Consider the following 17,822-nt stretch of genomic DNA (forward strand, 5'->3'; position numbering starts at 1 on the left):
TCTCGCGTCTTAGAGCTCAGCATCAATCTGCTGACTTCCACACAGCCCCACTGAGGTACCACCGCTCTGGTGTCAGGGAGTAACACTGGAGAATCACACTCCTTGGAAAGGCAGCAATATTGGCTTTTTCTGGACTGTAAGAGAAGGCTTAAAATGACTGCAAAGGAAATGAAGTATCATCGCCTCCCATGATATGATCGGGAATTTCACTGCAGTTGACATTTGCTGTCAAGTCCCAGCACCACTCCTCTAGTAACAGTGCAAAAGCGTAAGGCCTGACAAAGCCCTGAAAGCATGGGTCAAGTATCTTAGTAGTCGAACAGGAAAAGATAATTAGAAAAAAAATCTAGCATTTATTAATTTTTTAGGGAAAAAAACCTCAGGGATATTTTCAGTCTGACTCATAACTTTTGAATGCTTTGGACTGAACACAACAGAAATGGTTCATTCAGAAGAATTTGTTCATCTCTGAGGAAAATGCATTATTTCACTGCTTAATTTCCTGAAATACTCTCTTTAGCCTAGAAATTCAACTGTTAGTGCTCGGTCAGCAAATTCCTCTTGCTGTTCTTCCCTGCTTCTTTCTCTTCATGACAATCACTTCCTTTTTACCATGCCTGCTTTCCCTCTGACACAAAAGCCAGGCTAGATACTTAGAAAGATAAGCAGGCATTCAGGGGCTCTGCCAGGGCACTCACAGCTATGCCGCACGTGAGCTGCTGCCGCTGTGGACAGTTACAGCAGAGTGGGTAAAGTTTAAACCATGTTGACTCGGGTGAACGAACAAAAGATCCCTGTAACTCTTCAGCACCCACTAGGAATTAGTAAAGGGAGGTGGCAAAATAAGGGCTGTGTTTGTAGTGGTCAACTCTTTTCTTTAGCTTTGTGCAAAACCCTAAAGCCTTGATCATTTGGCATTGAATGGCTTTAGTCAAAAGTCTTTGATTTCTCTCTGACATCACTTCTCTTAAGCTTCCTGTTTGATCCTTCAATGTTCTCCTCTTCAGTGGAGATACACAAGGTACTGCTGGCATAGAAAATACAGAATTAATTCAATCCCACAAGGTAAGAAAGTGGGAAGATTTCACTTCCAGCATACTAAAAATCTCTATTAGAGGACATATGAGCTTTCTAAGTACATGAGCTCCTCACAATAATCAGTCACTATAGAGCACATGGTAGATGAAACATTTTGTGCTTTGTATCAGGAGCTGAGAGAAGGCAACCATTGTGGATCATACTACTACAAGATGCTATAAAGTGTTTGACTTCAATGACATGGTTCCTTCGGAGACAATGGACATTCAGGCTCAGGGACCTTCAGGATATGAAGAAATGCAAAAATCCAGCAATGTGTGGCAACGTATGACATGGACTTGAAGAAGACCACAACATATAGTTGTATACTTCATATTGCTATAGTATCTCCCATTTGCAGGTTTCAAAGCATCTTGCCAATATGAAGTAGTTCTACCCACTGTAAGGTAGGTAAATATCTAGAGAAGAAGTGCAAGCAGAGATAGGAACCTCCGAGGATAAATCCTACCCCTAAGAGACAAGAGTGTCTCCACTATGAAGACCAAAGAACTAGAATTTTTTGTCTCATTAGTGTCCTAGTTTCAGCTGGAATAGAGTTAACTGTCTTCCTAGTAGCTGGTACGGTGCTATGTTTTGAGTTCAGTATGAGAAGAATGTTGATAACACCGATGTTTTCAGTTGTTGCTAGTAGTGTTTAGACTAATGTCAAGGATTTTTCAGCTTCTCATGCCCAGCCAGCGAGAAACCTGGAGGGGCACAAGAAGTTGGCACAGGACACAGCCAGGGCACCTGACCCAAACCGGCCAACAGGGTATTCCATACCATGGGACGTCCCATCCAGTATAGGAACTGGGAGGTGGGGGCGGGGAATCGCCGCTCGGGCACTAGCTGGGTGCTGGTCGGCAGGTGGTGAGCAATTGCACTGCGCATCATTTGTACATTCCAATCCTTTCATTATTGCTGTTGTCATTTTATTAGTGTCATCATTATCATTATTCGTTTCTTCTTTTCTGTTCTATTAAACTGTTCTTATCTCAACCCGTGGGTTTTGCTTCTTTTTCCCGATTTTCTCCCCCATCCTACTGGGTGGGGGGGAGTGAGTGAGCGGCTGCGTGGTGCTTAGCTGCTGGCTGGGGTTAAACCACGACAATTAGGCATTTAGCTCTCAACTTTAAATAGAAATTGCAAATAAAATAAGATAGTTCTGGTATAGAGCTACCAGGATTAGTTGCTCCATCACCTTCCCAGGGATCAAGGCAAGACTGACTGACCTGTAATTTCCTAGATCCTCTTTCTTGCCCTTCTTCAAGACTGACATTTGCTTTCTTCCAGTCTTCAGGAACTTCTTATGGTTTCCATGATGGTTCAAAGATAATCAAGAGTGGCACTGTAGTGACATCAGCCAGCTCCTACAGCAGTTGTGGGTACATTCCATCATGTCCCATGAACTTGTGTATGTCCAGTCTGCATCTTCCTTAACGTGATCCTTCTCCACAAACTGTAAGTCTTTGGTGCTCCAGCCTTTCCCTGTAGTCACAGGGGCCTGGGATTCCTGAAGGCAGAACTTACCAGTAAACACCAAGGCAAAGAAGGCGTTAAAGTAGCTCAGCCTTTTTCACATCTCTTGTCACCAGGTCCCCTGCCCCATTAAGCAGCAAACTGCATTTTCCTGTATCTTCCTTCTGCAACTTGCATACTTGTAGATGCCCTTCTTGTTGCCCTTCACATTTCTCACCAGATTCAACTCCAGGTTGCCTCTGGTTTTCCTAAACCCATCCCTACAAGCTTGGACAGTGTCTTTATGTTCCTCTGAGGTCACCTGGCTCTGCTTCTACCTTTTGCAACCCAAGGGTTATGGGGCACATCAAAAGGCCAAACGAGCTCAGAAGCTCACTGAAATATGCACAGAGGGCTCTGGGGCACATGAAAATGCACACAAAGGACTCTGGTTTGCACAGAAAGGACTCTGGTTTGCACAGAAAGACAAGTGGATGGCTCTGAAAGGCACTGAAAGAAACATGGAGAGATAGAGAGATCCAGAGTCAAATGGAGGGCTCTGGGACACACCAAAAGGCACATGGAGGACACTGAAGTACACTGGAAACTATACAGAGGGCTCTGGGGCTGCTACGTTACCCAAGCCCTCAGTGCCTGCTGGCAATGCCAGCCAGGCAGGGCCAGAAAAGCTTCTTCCCTGGGCAGTGGCACTGGAGAGGACGCTGTTCTTCCCCTTCAGCTATGGGATCAGGTCCCTAAGGAAAAGATGGGACTAGGAACACATCCAGTCCATCATGCTAACTTTCTGCATCTTTCAGGATAGCAAAATGACTATGGGTATGGGATACTAGAAAAGAAGGAGGAGGAGGTCTATGGAGAAAAGCAATCCTGCCACTAACCCCTCTGAAATTCCCCAGCGCTGGCTGCAAAACCAGGATTACTTTTCAAAAAAGAGGCTACTACTACAGTAAAATCTAAACACTGAAAACAAGTACTGCAACAAATTTAATTTTACCCTGCAAAGCAACATCTCTCACATGAAAAAAAATCATCTCATTCATTTAAATCTGAGGAGAATGGCAAAACCAGACTACCTCCTGGAATAACTATTTAGTAAACGGAAGTCATCTGCACACATCATCACAATCTCTCAGTGTTAATACAGGAAACGTGGTCAAGGAGAACAGCCTCCTCACATATATCCAAGAGCACAGGGCTACCCAGAGCCAGTTTTCCCAGAGTCTCACCTCTCTGCACCCTCTGTCAACCCTGATTTCAGCAACAGCTCTCCCATCACCTCCACATCACTGGAAGAGGATGTGCTTGGGAGAGCAGGTGCTGCCCAAGAAGTCCCTCTGGAAGTACAAAAAGAGGAAGCTCTGTTCTGCTCCATCCCTGGCACAGCTCCAACAAGAAGGACATGTCAGCCTGCTCATACCAATTGCAATCCTGTCTGGCCTGAATTCCTCATCCCTGGGAGTAAGGCTTTCTATAAGCCCCCTGGCACTTTTGGACTCTTGGTATTGTCCAGTCCTTTCTTTCAAGACGCCCTTGCTGCTCTCTCCTGTCCCACTGCTTCCTTGGGTCCTTATTCTGATAAGGAGGGAAAACTGGTGCATGCTGGTCTCTTGAGAGAGTCTCCTTAGTATGGGGGACATAAAGTCATATGAGGGGAAGATACATAGATCCACTTGGATCTCTACATTGGATCTGTGTGTTGTCACAATACTTTTAACCTTTAGAATTTTCATTCAATTACTTTTTTCCAATACCTTGTCTTTATGCCATATCTGGAAACAAGAAGTCAACACCAGTTTGAATAAGGGGCAACACAGTCCCTTCCAGACTCCAGTAAGAAACTGGTCACGGAGATATCAGAGTTTCTAGTTTTGCAAAGGAAAATAACATGTTGGCAATCTAGATTAGGAAACCGAGTGTCACAAAACTCCAGTATCAAGATGGGCAGAAGAGTCTCCATCCACAGGGCTCTTTTTAAAATGGTCTGTGATCCACCTTCTAAGAGGTGTTTTTCAGGGAAAAACAAACACACAGGAAATAACATCTTGGGGTTTGGGTTTGTGGGTTTTTTCAATCTCACTTGAAAGAAAGGAAAGGAACAGATGAAGCTTTATGAAGAATGATCCCTCCAGTGTGCCTGTCCAAGTCCCACACAGGGTGGGAACATAAAACAGTCTCACTTCCATGTGACTCCAACTGAAGATGCATGGATTCCCAGAGAAACAAGAGTGACCATAGACTTTCCTGAAAACCACTCATCGACAGAGTTATTCCAAACTATCTTCATGAAGAGACAAGACCTCACAACTAGGCCCTAGGCAGCTGTAGGAGGCTCGACCAAATAGGACCTGAGGAGCTGCTTGCTTGGTCAGTCAAAGCTACAGGAGCAAACACGCTTACTGTGGGGACACGAAGTCACCCCCAGCAGGCGTCTGAAACACAGTCATTTCTTTGTGGGCTATGATCAACGGCGTCAGCCTTGGCTTCTGCAACAGGTATGAAGACACATGAGTTGATCCCCACGAAATTACCCCTTTGCTTACAAGGGTGGAAAACCTGTCCGCCACCCACACAACGAGGTGCCTCTCTGCACCTGTGCCATCAAGTGATCTTGTGTCAACACCAGCCCCTGTCCAAACCAGTACATGCTGCCCAGCAAAGCATGGAGAATGGACAGGGACACTGCCAGGTTTTTCACAAGGGCAAGTATCAGGAGACTCCATCAGGAGAATAGGTCTTTCCTAAATGCAGACTAGCATAGTGCAAAGCATTGCATCAGCGTACCTTTCTGGCAGCTGGCTTCAGCTCACTCTGGCTGTGCTTGAAAATTGAGCAAAATGTCCAAGTGATGGGGCTAACCCCAAAGTCTCTCCCAAGAGTCAAATGGCTACATCTTGTAGCTGGAGGAAGAGAGGCATAGCCCTTCTTCCTCCTTTGCACAGCTGGGGAGACCTGGCAGAGCCAAACCACTAAAAGGTGTGACAGTAGCAGTTGAGCATCCCAGTCTGGAACCCACTGGAGCAAAGTCTGTCAAAGGCTGGTCAGTACACCTGGGTCAGCACAGCGACAGCAACACAAGGGCTCTGGGCTCTGCAGGGCCTTGATCCATCTGTGCCTCCTCATCCTGCCCAAAGGCATTGCCCAGGCCAATGAGCATCTCCACCACCTTTCCCTTTTAATATGGCAAGGTCCTGCTAGTGACATTTCTGCAGAAGTGAAAGTACAACATCTAGCCCCAGGGACCTCATCTTAGCTGAGCTCATCTCTAAAGCATCACTTTCTGGAAGGAGGGCAGGCATCAGGGGAAGTACCATGAAAAACCTGCCTTAGGCTTATACTTTTTCCCTAAGCAAACAAGGACAAGCTACTGGGCTGGATCTTTGGTCTGAACAAAGACAGCTGTGTCAACAAGTCTCTCCTGAGTGCAAGAGATGAACTCTGCAGAGGCAGGCCATGTCTTTGATCAAATTTCTAAAGAATTAGAAGGAGCACTGAAAAAAAAGCAAAGCTTATACCAAGGAAAGTTTTTGACAGGTTGCCCGTCTTATCCACTTGTTGAATAAAATCCTCAAAAAACCTCATTATCACTCTCCAAATCCTTTCCTTCTGGCATGGGTCACACAAAGACTGTCATGGTTACCCCTATGCAGCTCAACACCTTCTCCTGAGGAATACAAGGGCTCAAGATGGTCTGGGCATAGTTCCCCTCTGCAGCTTGTATATGTTCTGGAAACAAACTGCTGAGCAGCAAAATCATTTGAACAGCCCATCAGCAGTCTCAAATCACCTTTCAGCACAACAGCCCCTCTAAAGGCCACTGATACCCCTCCCACCGTGATGACTGTCCATTGAGTAACTCAGTAAACATCTTGCCTTGGGGGCTCAAAGTCCCCACACAAGTTTCCACACAGACTGCTGTTCCTATCAAAGAGCAAAAGGAGTCATTTGAAGGGAAGAACCACTCCATACACAGTCCCAACCCTTTGGTGATCACAGCCACCACCAATGCAATACTAGAGCTGTTAATGGCCTTGGTGGAAACTACCCTTCCCATCACTTAGAGAGTCTTTTAACTACAAGCTGGCTGGCAGAGCCACCAGGAGTGCTGGTATTTGACTTCCCAAAGAATGGGGAAGCATAAATGTGGAGCATCAACTTCATCGCAGTGTGATTCAAAGAAACACCTCCAAGAAGTTTCTCTCAGACAGTTGTCACCGCAACATAACAGCCACAGATCTGAAGATGTTTTGCAGCTGCAACATAAGGGGAAGCACAGGGCTGAATTTTCAATCTTACCAGGCTGCAGTTTGTTATCATAGCTGAGCTTGTTCTCCACCATAAACACTTGTCCAGGTGAAACATGGGTCTCAAAATTGAAACCCTCATTGTTCAAGTAACAGAAGTAGTTTTTCTTAATGTATATATTACCCAGGCCCGTTAACCTGAGAGTCTGAAAACAAGTGCAAGAAAGAAAGAAAAATAAGTATTTTTCAGGTGGATGACTTGTCAGGGCACACTCAAGGTGATCTGTGGCCTGCCCGCTGACATTCAAAGGGGCAAGATGGGACACTGTGAATTCTGGGATTCTTTTCAGTGTGCTCTGTTGCTCCCTGCATGAGAACTGGGGGGGCTGCGGGGCAGTGGTTGTGGTGGGAAGAAGGGTCTCCCAGCAGTAACCCAGCCTCTCTGCCCTTTCCTGCGTGCACTGCTCCCACCTCCTGCCAAAGTATCTGCTTTTACTCCTGTGAGAAAACATGAGAAATAAAACACATGGTGCTGCAGTTACACATTATTAGTATAATATCTATCTGTCGTGCTGCTGGAATGTATTTTCCTGCCACACTGCAAACCTCCCTGTTATCAGGACCCATCCCCACACAACCTGCTGACCCCCTTTTAGGCAGATAAAACCAACCTTCAAAGTTCAAATACAAGCGCGGGGTGGGGGGCGGGGGGTAGAGCTGAGGAGTGTAGGTGGGGAAAGGTTAAAGGAGTTTTTCTTTTGACTTCAGTGACTTTGGATGAGACTCAAAGAGGCCTGGACTTGCAGTCTGCTGAGATTAAGTGTGAAGAGCAGAGATCCTGATAGGGAGTTAGACTGAAGCCTTCAAACAGCATCAGTTCCTGGAGACTGTGAAGTGACTGTTAGCATCTATGCTTTAATAAAAGGAGCCAAGAGTGATGAGAGGAATTACGGACCAGCCGACCTCACCTCAGTACTTGGAAAGGAGAATAAGAGTCTAATTAAGGACAGCATAGTCCAGCACTTGGACAAGAAAAATCCCTGAGGGTCAAAGCCTGCACAGTTTCTGTAAAGAGAGCTAGTGCTTCACTATTAGAAAAAAAAGTTAATATAATAAAAAGGAGAGGTGATCTGATGGGCATCATCTGCTTGTATTTTCAAAAGATTTTTTATAAATTCCAGCCAAATAGATCATGAAGAAAAGTAAACAGGCAGAGGGTAAAGAGCAATGCTACATTCAGTATTAAAATCTAGTTAGACTAAAAGGAAGAAACAATTCAAGCTAGAAGATCCCTCTAGAAACAAATGTAGAAAGTCAGTGGAAAAGCTGGGCAAGTTGATTTTCACTGAAAAAAACTAATTCATCAAAGCAAACAAATCTTGACAAAAGGCCTGTTTCCTTAAAAAGTAGATACATCTATAACTTTCTGCATTGTTTCTACATCTGTACGATAGAAACAGCTCACTTGACCGGGTCTGAAAGAAAGGTCTGCTTATCAGTGACTTAAGGTAGCTGATTAAAAAGGGCATTTAAAAATGTGAATGATCAAAAGAAAGTGTTTTGACTGATACATTCAATTTTTAAATTATCATTAGTAGAATTGCCTTGGGAATATGTGAACTTTTACTTTTCCTCCCCGTTTCAGGAAAGAGAATTTTCTTTCCTCCTAACTCTTACAGGACAGGCAGCCTTCCCCTACCCAGCACTTGCCAGTGGAGAGATTTTAGCACCAAGCCCAGTGAGTGTTTGGGAATAGTGTTGCCCTAAAGCAAAGGGTTAAAAACTAGGAGCATCTTCCACTGCATGAGACTCACTGTTCTCAGCCACGGACAAAACAGGCCAGCTTCCTAAGGTCTTACTCAAAATTCAAGGAGGGAATTACTCACACACGTATTATTTCAGCCAGAGAATGTCCACCCCCTTGGTTCCCACAACGTACCTCAGAGATAGCTGGCATGACTCTATTAACTTAATCTTCCTCTCACACACACAGTAACAACAATAATGTTTTGGCAGGCACAATTCTCACATAACACGTGCACTATCCATTACACTCACCTAATTTTCAAGCTGCTGCACGTATCAAACACAGGCTTATTGTTTCCCTCCCTTGTTGTTTTTTGGGTTGTTTTTTTTGTTGTTGTTTACAAAATATTGGTAGAGAGAAAGAAGAGGAAAGAGAAATAAAAACAGGGCTAAAAACCCAATCACCCAGTCAAAAGCAACTAACAAAAGTTGAGAAAATATATACTGCATCTTTTCTCCAAGGAATAAACAAAACAAGGTGCCCAGTGCAAGCAGAAGGATCTGATTCAGCAAAAAGCAGATTGTAAGGAGTCATGGAATAACTAAAATTAAGTGGATTGAAAATAAAAGGATTAGCATATAAGCAGAAGTCTCTCTTTATGTGCTTATAGCATCTGCTGGTGTTCCAGCAGCAGGCCTCCAAAGGTGATTTAAGTTGTCCATTGATTCTTTGAGAAAACTAGCATGATTTGCTTGAAGTCTATAAGGAAAAAATAGCAGGCATTTTTCCTGCTTTCCTGGTAAGCAAATCAAGAAAGCTCCAAACCAAGAAAACTTCCAAACTCATGGCTGAGCCTGCAGACCAGCTCCTCAACTGGCAAAAATTGTCATATTTCAGCTGAAGAAAATGGATCGTCTACTTTAATGGCTGCGGGGAATCTGGCACACACAGCTCAGCAAAGATACTGCTGTCTTCTCTGCAGCAATGCCCGACTGCCATTTCCTCAGTGTCTTGGAAATTAAACCCCATGAAGTGGATACTGAAGAAATTCCAGAAGACAGGAGGACAGCCAGCCCCATCTGTCCACACACGGCAGAGACGCACCAGAGACCCCAAAGGTACGGTCTAAAAAGCAGAATGGCTTTTTTCTCTCATCAGCTATAGATGATTTTTTGCGCCTCAGTACAGAGTAGGTCATTTACTTTCATGTCTTTGTATAGAGCAGGTAGCCTTTAATAGTGGAGAGGATGGTCTGAAAATATACCTTTATAAGCACAACCCTTTGTTCAGTACAAAGCCTTTTTGTCATCAGTTCAGTCAAGTGCAAAAATTTGACATATCAAGCTGATTTGCAATACATTCAAAATGCTACATGGTAGTGGGGGAACACTGGAAAGGAGAACTTTTATTAATTGCCTCTTATTTATAAATATTGTAAATGCATTTCAGAGTGAGCCGTTAACATGTCCTCAGGCTGAGTTAGAGGGCAGAGGGGTAAACACTCCTATTGTTTCTTAGCCAGAAAATTATTACTTTATGACCTCTCAAATGCCCTGTCTGCTGACCTCTGAGGATATTTAGCCTGGCAGTTAACATCTGTGGTCCCATCAGCAGCACTGAAGTAAAAGGTACTTAATGCAGAGCAGCTCTTTTGCAAGGTTAGAAAGGATCAATAGGAGATGTGTTTAATGTGGTATCACTATCAGGTCTCATCTCACTTTTAAAACTGAAATATCCACAGTGGGACATAATCTTAGTCACACAGCAAAGAGATCTTTAACATGGTGAGATCCCTTTCTCCCAGGTCTAGAAATGTAGCTCAAGGCACATGGAGGAAATTACCAAGGTTTGGAATAAATATGTGCTTTTCAGAAAGAAAAATGATCGGAGGGAGGCTTCTGGCATTTCAGTCCCACTGCGTTTTTTCTGGAGCTTGAACAATTCTTGTGGAAAACAGGCAGCCTTGCAATAAACTGTGAACAAAACCAGGGTAGTTTTTCCCCTGGGTGCATGTGTATCCACTGCCCGAAGCTAATCCTCTCTGACTGCAAGGGAAAAAAATAACAGTATGAGGGAAGGTAGCTTCCCCCAGAAAATTCAGTAACTGCAATTCCTACAACAAACCTGTCCAGGCTCACCCAAAAGAAGTACAATTAAGCTGTTCTTTAAGTACGTTAATTCAGTCTAGCAGATCTTATGTTACAGCAGAGGGTAGCTCCTTTACTTGCCTTTCATCCAACTGCAGCAAACTACGCATCAAAACGTGCTTCTAAACCCACCATTGCTGCCTTACAACATTTATTGGCTGTAAAACACATACGCTTACTGCTCCTGCTGTGGCCAAGGGCAGGACTATGGGGCTGGGGATTCCCTCTACGCCTTCTTGTGCCTCACAGTGAATGCGCAGTGGGACTCCCAGCCCACAGGACACCCCACAGTGCCCACACCTCCCTTTGGGCTCAGCGGGGCCAGCATCGTCACCCAGCCTCTGGTAACATCGAGTGGCCAAGCAGCGGCTGGTGGGAACAGCTGCCCCATCTGGTTTATCCAAACTCTGGTGAGTGATAGGAAGTTGATGAGTGTGCTGACCATGGTGGAGCCACCCGTTGAAGGGTTTTATGCTCCCGTACAGCTTGTACATGTACTACAAGCTGAAGAGTGCAGCTCTATTGCTATTCCCCAAAGGCATCTGCTCAGACGAGTGATTCAATTGTCTGGCTTGGAAACTTGCTGATAATTACAGTTGTTACAGTTTTCAACCCAAGTTGCTGAGCTGGGAATTAAACAGCAGCTTGTTTTCATGCCTACATGCTAGCCACTTTTTACTGTCCTTAACACAGCTGTGTATGTCAGCGTTGCCCCTCTCGGGCTGGATACACATTCTTAGACAGGTTCAGCTATGCTCCTCTCATGGCTCCAAGAGGCACTTGAATGCCCACATAAAACACATTTAAATTCTCGTTCCAGCTCTCTTTTGAGACAGATGCAGTCACTCTGGGGCAGAATCTGCAATGGTGAATTTAAAAATGGAATTGAACCAAGTGTGTTAGGTTTGCAATATGATCGCTGAGGGAACAGGGAGGAAGAAGAGATGCCAGGAGAAGGGCTGCGCTGGCTGGCAGTGTGAAACACAAGTTCTAAGCAATTAAGAAGTAGGGATTGTATTCACTTTATTTATTTTTTTTCTTTGAAGACAACGCTATTCAGACCTACTTCATGCTCTTTCTTTTCACACATCCCCCAAGCACTGAAGTGGGATGTATCCCTGACTCTAGAGCCTATGCTAAGCATTGCAACTACTCCTCTCCCACTGGTCAAGCAGGGAACCAGAGCTGGGTACCCCCGCAGAGCAGCAGGCCTGAACTCCTCGCTGTGAGTGTAGGTGCCATCAGAGCCAGCACATCCACCGTATGTGGCAGAGTGAGCGCAGCCTTTTGCTCTTCTAAAATCAACATCTCCTGCTCTCTAATAAGAGTGTTGTTGGAAGAAGCATGAGTATTTCTCATATCTCTTCTCCCCCTCACATATATATATTTTCTTTAATTATCAGTAGATTTGGATTCTGGCAGTGCTTTGAGCGAGTGTTTTATGCAGCCACAGAGCCCATGAAAAGGCACACACCGTCTGTCTTCAAACCAAACCAGCCCTTGCAGTTCTGACATCTATCCACAATCCTTTGTGCGCTGCACTCAGATGCAGCCCCAGCAGGCTTCTTACAGTTTAGAAAAAACATTTTTAGTGCTTAGCTAGGTCAACATGTGTGCCAAGAAGGAGGGAAAAAGGCATGGGATAAAAACCTGATCCCGTTGAAGCCAATGGGAGCTTAGTCATTTACTGCAGCATGGGGTGATATTTCAGCTTATGTCCCAGCTTTTGAAAGCACGATACAACAGCCAGATTATGAGTCGGTCTTTTGTAAGATCATAGGGACACACAAGGAATATTTGGCACAATTGCACCGAGGCCGTGCACAGAAATTTCTCTGCTGTGTACAGGTTTTCTCCTCCTCAGGATTTGTCAGCCCAGTAGTTTTATACTGATATCCACTGTTACTGTGTCTACACACTTCTTCCACAAACTGAAGAATTTCACTGATTCTTCTAGTGGAATTGAGGGCATTTCTGGCCCTTCTGCCCTGATGGAGGGTGCTTGCCTGCTGTCAGGCTGTGTGTTTGATGGAGAGTTTGATCAAGCTTTGGGATGAAAACACTGATGGGATTATGAGTATGATAATAATATAGTGGGAAAGCCACCGTAGTAAGCATTTAATAGCATTAAAGAAATGAATAAACAGCGTACCATTTCTCAGCATTAGGCAGCCTGTGGGACTCCCCTGATCTCCTGTGGATTCTCCTCAGACCATTCACCCCAGTCCTCACGGGCTTCCCATGGGCTTTATCACCACAGTGGCCCAAGGACCTGTATGGCAAAGCGATTCCTAAAATCAATCAACATTTTGGCCTATCACTTTATCTTGAAAATTAGGAGTGGAAGCACAAAAATTTGAGCACACCTTTAGCAGGTTTTGGTAGCCTGAAGCAAGAAGGTGGTGAGCAAAACCATCCCAATATCAGCAAGTGCCTGTTCACCTTCACCATCAGATAAAAGTGTCATCACTTCTCCCTGTAGATGGCAGATGTTTGGACTGCTGCAGCTAGAGAAGATGACGCGGCTTCTCCTAGCGAGTTTAGGTGACATAAAATACAGCCTAGTGGAAGGTGGAAGGGAGCACTAGTGTCCTCCTCAGAGCAGAGTTTCCTCCAGAGAATTCAGAATTGCCTTCCCGGTTTTCATCCAAGCACGCTCTTGTGCTCCTCACCCCTTTGTGTTTGCCAAGTTCCTGATTTTTAGCAAGACCTCATTCTTTAGAAGAAGCAGAGGTCCTATCTTGCCCTGAACAGAATATGCATACACATGAGACTAGGGTTAAATTACTGACTTCCAGGGGGCTGGCATTATGGGGAATAACTGCTAGCAGAAACCTAAAACCCTATCTTACTTTTCTGCAAGGTGCATTTGCCAGAGTTGCTGCTGCCAAAGCCAGGGTAACAAGACCTGTGTGCCAGGATGACTCAGCCACTCCTGGTGCCTTTGACTCCTGCATATGAGAGGGACACCCCGGGCAAAAACCTGCTGGACTGTCACCCTGGCTGACACAGCTGCACCTCCCCATGTTCTGTCAGCCTCCTGAGACAATACAGATAAAAACACATCAGCTGGCTGTGGTTAAGCCTTGGATTAACCATGCCTGGAGAATGCATTCAGAGACATGCTGCCTTTCTAAACCTGCTTGGTGTAGATAAGGCCACCACAAAGGGAGCAGAAGGCTGGGTTCCCTGCAAGCAGAGTTCAGCACCAGCCCAAACTCACTAGTCACCTCCTGCGAGGTGGAGTGGGGAAGGACCAGGCTGCACTGGTCCCAGGTCAAGCCAGAAGAGTCCTGCCAATCTCTTCAGGGTGCATATTCACTGTGGGGCAGTGGACGAAGCACAGCCCCTGTCCCCACTGGATAGAGAGGCTTGTGCAGCAGCCCCATTCCCACAGCACACATGGGCAAAAGGTCTGCTCCCCTGCCTTTACAGACCATTAAAAGGCATGTGGCTTCTGGAGGGGCCACCTCTCTTTTTGTGTGCATCCCATGGAAAACAAGTGAACTCCAAGGGTGAAATCCTGGCCCTGGAGAGGAACAAGGGGGTTTTGTTGTGGCCTTCCAAGTGGCCAAGTTTTCAACTGGCATTTTTGTCTTCTGGTTGCTTTAACCTGAGTCATAATCACGTTACAATTGCTAACGAATGACAGTTACAGAGCCCATAAATGTGAGATCACTCTCAGAGATTCCGCTAACCTCTAAGTGGAGCCAGTCCTCAGGGATGGATGGAATTTCACTGAATTTTTCCATTTCATTTGTATAATGAAATCACTCTTTGGCCTCTGCTCTGTTCTTTTTGCCCTTTTTGGACTTAAGGTGAACCCATTTGATATCAGTCTCGAGTGCGTTCAATGGCACAGTCATTGATAAGCAATAACTAGGATAAAGAACTTCATTTTTTTATGAATTACTTTACATTAAAGTTTCTTTTTGGTATTCCCCAACCACAGCATATATTACTGTTTAGAGTAATTTAGGAGTATTCAGCTTTACGCAATACAAAGCCTCTCATTTTAGTTGGGATGCTTGCTTTGCATTAGCACCACATAAATGTGTCTGAAAACATTAGGGCAATTGCAACTAATAGGGCAATTGCAACTAAAACGATCTAGAAATATGAATAGCAGGAGCCAAATTTTCACATAAACACTGGATTGAGTTGAATCTTGAAGTAACATTGACAATCCACAAACCCCCATGCATCAAATCCAGAGGCACAAACATTTTCACATACACAGGCCTTTATTCTGTTAAGAACTTAATCAATTTGTCTGCAACACAATTAAGTTGGCACTAACAGGATTGCTTCTGATCTACATCTGACCTGCCTCCCCCAGCTAACATACCTATTTTCAAAAGCATATTATGCAGGAATCCATGGTGATTAATTCTACACACCAAGAAACTGGAAGAGAGTGGAAAAACATAACAATTGTTTTTGTTGTCCTACTTACTCTCCTAGCCCTTTGATGTGTGAGATATCAATGTACTCCATCTTAGATGCCATTATTTTCTTTACACATACATTCTTTATACACATACAGCTCCCACAGCTGCACATTTATCCTGATGCAGTGCAAAAACTCAAGGAGAATCTCTGGTTTCAGGTAGTTACACCATGCTATAAAGAGAGGTGTGAGTTTTACATCTCAGCGTTGGGGGAGACTTATCTGTAGCTTTGCCACAGAAAAATTAGTCATCTAGGTAATGTGCTCTTGTGTGATCCTACGTGAGCCAATGAAGAGAGCCATGCTAAGTGACAAGGTTGGATTACTTAGAGTCTAAAAAAAACCAATTCCTAAATCTCCTTAGACCTGGGTCCCACCACGAGGGACAGAGCCAAAAGCCTCAACTCCTGTATACCATGGGCCATCATGTTTCCCACAGAGACCTATCTCAAGCCCAAGAACAACTGTTACTTTTTTTCTTCAGATCACAGTTTTGGAGGACTGCAACACCAGGCTTGAGTTTGTTTTGGTGGTAATTAGTGGCTCTGATATAAATCAGGATTGAACTGCTGGGAGGTGAAGTGGGAGATACCCCCAGGGTGTTTAATGCTGCTGAAAGACTGACCCTGAACCATACAGACCAGTATGAGCATCACCACTGATTTCAATGGAAACAAGCTGAGTCCTGTGCCTGGCTTGAAACAGCGTTGTTAGTTTAGCATTTCCATGAGCAGGGAAATCTCACATAACTTTTAAAAGGTTGTCATACCCTTTATTGACGACTGTCCCACTGAGTTCAGTGGAAACTGAATCCTATGGATTTCCATGGGTGTGAGGTATTTAGTCCCATTTTCCTTTCACAAGTGACATTTGTCCCTTGCATGAATTTGCATGCATTAGACTATATTAGAATGTACTCAAGGAAATGAGTACGTACACTTACTAGACTGTATGTGGGAGATTCAATGCATAGTGAAGGTAAAATTTTGGTTTAGATAATATCTAAGGATAGAATTATGTAAATTTTGTACTATTTAGACATCAGAGAATATTGCCTGTAAAAGATGTTAAATTGATATGATAGCCCAAAATATGGAACTCTATAAAAGTTTGCAGGCTGATTCTAAAATACATGCTACAAGTTTTGCAATATAATAGTTTTTCATCCCTTAACAATAGGTAGTTTTACTCCTACACTGGGCTTTCTGTTCCTTGGCAAATTTGCATTGTCAGATAAGAATAATAGACCCTGATTCATATTTGATGAATTGTTTGCATTTCACAAAGATAAACTACCTAAACCTTCTGTTAACAATGCAAATAATTTCTTTCTCTTTGTCCTGTTTTTCTCTCATAAAGACATGTGGACAACTTTTTTACACATCATTTATGCAAAAAAGGAAAACAGTCATCCCACTGGAAAGTCTGCCACATAAGCAGTGTCCTGAGCCAGTTTCTCACCAGCAAGTTAGTCTATGCCACAAGTGTCCTGTGCAAAACAAAGATGCTGTGAACCGGAGTCAGACCAGAGTGGTTAAAGTCCTGCTACAGCCCTTTGTGTCAATCCAAGACTGGAAATGGAATTAGCTGCTCTTAATGAAGGATAAAAGGACAAGACTAAATAAAAAATATTTCTGTTTTGTTTGGAAATGTTTTCTGTCTCTCACTTTTGATCCTAAATAGTTAGGCATGTTCTTAAATTTTAGCCTGTTATTTCACTGAAATCTAATTATGTTCAACAATAGCATTTAGCTGTGGTTTTCAGAAGCACCTGGGTGACATGGATGCTGAAATCCCACTTTTAAAGTGCCTGGGGAGGTCCATTTGAAATTGGGGAGATTTCAGTGCTTGAACAAGAGCATTGCTGTGGAAATGTAGCAGAAGAATACAGCTGCATGATAGTCCATCTGCAGCTCTGGAGAAAATGCATCATGTAACATACCCTTCCTCTTCAGTATCAGGTATTGTGAAAAAACATTTCCTCTAAGCACATCATTTCTGTATTTTAGATCAAGCACTTTACTAGATGGGCCTTTTTTTCAGGTTCAAGGTCTTACATATTCAAAGTCAGTTTCTTTTTCTTTTTTTTTTTAGTGAAAGAAAGAAAGAAAAATAGCCAAAGCACTCAGATAACATTTAGCATTTAACTCTCTTTATTTCCATTACCTTCGTCCTCTAGCTCCTATAGCTAGAGATGGACATATTTCCAAACTTATAAAAAAAAAATTCCTTGTCCAGAAAGTAAGTAAACAAGCTCCAGGATCTTGCTCCGGAAACCCACATCTTGTAATAGCGCAACAAATATGGCATTGCTGTGATGATGCAAACGTGAATCAAACTGCAGCTAGACCCAGAAAGCCCTGACTTCTGTGCTCTCATGCTCTTATTCCTCTCTTGTTCTCAGACTCAATAGCCATGTTATCACGGGCACCTTCATGTTTTAAAGAAAACCTAATCAAATAACTGAAAAACCCTGCTGGAAAAAAGGCACTTGACAGCTTAAGGGAGGAGGGACGAATTTATTGCCTTTTTGTTTGCCAGGAGTGTGGTTTTCTGTCGGGTTTACCTCTGAATTGCAGGGCATTTCCCAAGCTTTTTAAGGCATCTCTGCTGTCTGCTGATAGACATCACCAGTGATTAGAACGGAAGGTCACAATCTTAATTATTACTCTGCTGTTACA

This window comes from Aquila chrysaetos, chromosome 7 (assembly GCF_900496995.4).
Source record: "Aquila chrysaetos chrysaetos chromosome 7, bAquChr1.4, whole genome shotgun sequence".
Lineage (NCBI taxonomy): Eukaryota > Metazoa > Chordata > Aves > Accipitriformes > Accipitridae > Aquila > Aquila chrysaetos.